Source organism: Bos indicus, chromosome 6, assembly GCF_029378745.1.
Source record: "Bos indicus isolate NIAB-ARS_2022 breed Sahiwal x Tharparkar chromosome 6, NIAB-ARS_B.indTharparkar_mat_pri_1.0, whole genome shotgun sequence".
Classification (NCBI taxonomy): domain Eukaryota; kingdom Metazoa; phylum Chordata; class Mammalia; order Artiodactyla; family Bovidae; genus Bos; species Bos indicus.
This window is the reverse complement of record NC_091765.1, coordinates 10581151-10585707: the sequence shown is the minus strand read 5'-3', so window position 1 is coordinate 10585707 and position 4557 is coordinate 10581151. Positions and strand designations below refer to the sequence as shown.

At 37.9% G+C, this 4557-nt stretch overlaps 1 pseudogene; it reads right to left on the bottom strand.

Moving 5' to 3' along the window:
* Positions 1-3521: 3521 nt before the first annotated feature.
* Positions 3522-4336, bottom strand: LOC109560112 (armadillo repeat-containing protein 1 pseudogene; annotated as a pseudogene).
* Between the last annotated feature and the right edge of the window lie 221 nt (positions 4337-4557).

Below are 4557 nucleotides of genomic sequence, written 5' to 3'. Positions count from 1 at the left end.
TTACCCATTGAGCTGAAAATCCCTCCCATTTGCTATGTATTTCCACTTTTTCTGACTTCTCTTAGCTTAAGTGAGTTTTTCGTATGACTCTATTTCATTTCTTCTGTTAAATATTTGTACCACTTTTATTAAACTTTAAAGAAAGCATAAATATTTTAATAAACTATAAATATAAATACTTTTGCAGTTAATTGTGTTTTAGATAGTTCATTGTCTTTTACTGAACTTTAATTACATATGTTATCTTTACTTCATTTTCAGTGCTCTTCATTTCGTTGTTTGAAATATTTTTGTCTTGTATTCTGTTCCTTCTGCCTGGAAATTTCCCTTGCCATAACTTGTAGAGAGTATACCAGCAGTAGACTTTTGTTTCTTTTTACCATTTAGATTATGAACAATATTGCATTTAATCTAGATGTCAAATTTTGGGGAAACTGAGTTGCATAAATATGAGAATTTCAATCTATTATTAAATACTATATCAATCTGTTTAACATAGTTATTTGCCATAAATGTATTACAAAATTTAATGAGGCTTTTTGTTTCATTGATGCTATCATAATAGCATATTTTGTCATTTATGTTTTCTATTCAATTACTTATAGGATATAGAGGCACCATTTGCTTTTAAAGTTTGTATTTGAATCTAGCGACATAGATTATTTCTGTGTTGATTGTTTATCTGGCTTTTTTTTCTGTAAAGATATTGTAGCGTGATCCTTTAGTCCTTTCCAGTCTTTGCAACTTATATCTTTTCTCTGTCACTGAACAGTATTGTATTCATCATCTCTTTTTCTTGAAAAAAAAGTGCTCTTCAAACTCCAAATTTTAGCTCTATTAGAAGTTTTTTTTATTTTAAATTCATTTTATATCATTGATTTCTTATCTTCATTATCTTATTCCTTCATATTTTCTTTTTTTTTTTTGCTGTCATTTATTAAAATATGGATGCATCCTTAATTCATTTTCAGCTTTGTTTTCTATAATATATAACCTTTATAAGTCTCTCCCTAAGATATGATTAACCACATCATCCAACTTTTACACATTATCTGTTCATTATTGTTTAGTTCAAAATATTTTCTAACTTTGAGATATGTCCTTTCCTTGACTAAGAATATTTTGAAGTGGAGTGCATAATTTTCAAACAGATACACAGTTTTCCAATTATATTTGTGGCTTTTTCCCTATTTGCCAATAGGATCATATCTGTTCTGAATAATAAAAATTTTTGAAACATGTTGATTTTTTATATCTTAGAATATGGTCAGTATTTGTATATGTTCCAGGCCCACCTGTAAAGAATACGTATTCTGCAGTTGACATGCATTCTATTTATTATTTTATTGATAATGGAATACTATTCAAAGAAAGAATGACTTGGTATATTAGATTGAGAGTACTGAAGCTCTGACGGAGAAGGCACTGGCAACCCAATCCAGTACTCTTGCCTGGAAAATCGCACGGATGGAGGAGCCTGGTGGGCTGCAGTCCATGGGGTCGCTAAGAGTTGGACACGACTGAGCGACTTCACTTTTACTTTTCACTTTCATGCATTGGAGAAGGAAATGGCAACCCAATCCAGTGTTCTTGCCTGGAGAATCCCAGGGATGGAGGAGCCTGGTGGGCTGCTGTCTATGGGGTTTCACAGAGTTGGACATGACTGATGGGACTTAGCAGTAGCAGCAGCATTGGAGCTCTGAAAGATTAATTTGACATGCAGTCACTTAAAAGCACTATCAGTATAATAGTAAATGATAATTTTGTGACCACTGAGTTGAACAATAATTCTCCCAAAGGCTGGCATTGTATTATCTACTTTTGTACACCAATAGGCCAGCATAAAATTGGAACTTGATTAGTAGCTATTAAATTGAATTGAAATGACCATCTTTTGAAAGTCAGTCATTTATCACTAACTAACTTATAAGCACCTACTTGGTATCTGGCACTCTTTTAGATGTGTAGGCTCTAAATGTAAAAACCATAGTCCTATCCTCAAAAGTTCCCAGCCCAGTAGAGTAGAAAGACAACTGTGCAGTTAATTGGGTTTGGCAAGTAACATGTAGAACACAGTTCTCAGCACTGACTTCACATTAGAATCACCTGAGAAGTTATAAAAGAAATCTTATGTCTAAGACCTGCCCAAATTATTTGAATCAGAATATTTGGGAGTGGTTTAAAGCCATAAATATTTTGATGCTCTATCAAATACCCTGATGGGCAGAGAAGAAAGTTGAAAGGAAAGGTGTTCATAATAAAACCTAGTAGTTATTTTAACTAGGTTGTGACAGGCCATACTGATTAAATAAGCAGGGGATGAGATGACTTGAAGCTGGTCTTCAATTTTTTGAAGATAGGGTTTATTTTTGGTTCACCCTTGCCCTTTGTACCAACTGAAAAGTCTGCATGTTAGCCATGTCTCCTCTTTCTTGTGTGCTCAGTGGCTCAGTCATGTCCAGCACTTTGCAACCCCATAGACTATAGCCTGCCAGACTCCTCAATCCATGAGATTTGCCAGCAAGAATACTGGAGTGGGTTGCCATTTCCTCCTCCAGGGGATCTTCCTGACCCAGGGATCGAACACATGTCTCCTGTTGCTCTTGGATTGGAGGCAGATTCTTTACTGCATGAGTCATCAGGGATAACCTCTTTCTTGGCAGGACTTAAATCTCAGTTGGTAATATTTTGGCTATTATTGTAAGAGTTCACTGGAGACTCACCTCAACTTCTTAGTATCTCTGCTACAGCTGTAAACTAGGAAAGTGCTTCAAGGGTCAGTATGAGTCCCTGTCAATGAGCTTTTCACTCCCTTTCCTTATTCGGTCCTATAAATCCTTGTCTCCTTGGTAACTTCCCAGTGGCACAAAAATATCTAGTTTACTATTACAGAAAAGAGAAATTCTTCTTATACTTTGTTGTCAATATTTTAAAAATTATATCCCTAGTAAATGAAATGAAAAAGTGAAAAGTGAAGTCGCTCAGTCGTGTCTGACTCTTTGCAACCCCATGGACTGTAACTTACCAGGCTCCTCAGTCCATGGGATTTTCCAGGCAAGAATACTGGAGTGGGTTGCCATTTCCTTCTCCAACTTCATGTGCAACTTGAGCTAAAAAAAAAAAAAAAAATTCTCTTCTAGGTCCTGAAGCTTGAGAAAACAAATTTTCCTAATCACGTGCTTCATGTCAAGTAAAATGTAAAGCTGCACAAATACATATTTGGTTTAACAGTGGACCTTTTTTTTTTTTTTTTTTTTTTAAATAGAAGTGAGGCAATTAAACAAAGGACAACAAGACCAAAATACCTTCATCAACAGAACAACTCCACCTGTCCCCTCTGTCCCTTTTACCGCTTAGTGGGGTAAAATGTCCGGTAGAATGTAAAATGCAGCATTCTCAATCATGGGATCTAAAAACTTTTCATGATAACTTATTGCAAATTGCACTTGACAGTTCACCACGACAGTGGAAAACTGGCCCCTTGTTTGCTTATACAGTCCTTGAGCCCCAAAGAGAAGTCACTAGTAGAAGAACCTGGATAAAAAGTTTGCAGCTGTGCTCAGCCAGCTGGCTCCGCTCTCCGGGTCGGAGCCCACCTGGGACACCGCCTTGTCCTGCCCACTTTGTCTTGCTCCTTTGTGGGACTCTCATGCTCGGGCAGGTAGTCAGGCAGCTCCGTGTTCTGTTCTACCTCCACAGGTGTGTCCTGGAATGGGACTAGTATCTCTTCTCCACTTTTGCTCTTCACAACTTGCTGAGCCTTCATAAACTGGGTTGATGCTATTGCTGATGCCAAAGCTTTACGATCTGAATGGATTCGCACCACACATCTCTGAACGGCCATTTGAAAAGTAAAGCTAATAACGCCTTTAATTTTTAACAAGGCCACTTCACACAGGGACATATCATCAAGACTATCTATATGCAAAACCACTGTTTTGGCACATTTGTTTGTAGTCCCCCCCAAAAAACTGAGCTTTCCTTCGACATGAATTCATTTCATTGAAACTATCCCCAACTGCCATATTGGAAGATTGAAGAATGTCATCAATTTCAGAGGCTAGCAGTTTTGTTTCCCCTGGAGTTGTAGACTTCTGTATAACATTTTGCAAGCTTAACATCTTTCCCAACTCTCCTTTCATCTTTTCTCTGTTGGCACGGCACTCTGCCAAGTATCGAAAAGCAAAAGGTCCATAAATAAAGTAAGTCCGGGCAGACATCCCTGATCCTGGACAATGGCTTGCCGGTTTAAAGGATCTGTGGCTAGGTCTCAGAGCTGGTTAACTACAGAGAGAGCCTCAGGTTCCTCATTCATCGTGGAGGACGACGAATTCATCTTCTATGCAGTACACGTGGACAAAATCTTCTTAAGTTCACTCCAGTGCTCTAGGAATCTACACCCTGCCGCACCATTAGGGCCACATCGACGATGAGGTAGAGGAACCCAGAGTCGCGTAGCAGGGTCAGCGATGACAAACGACCAAGCTGACTTCTGAAGCCTAGAAGCGGGGATACTGGTGGGAGAAATGAAAGTCTCCAATTTTTCCTGTTTGATTA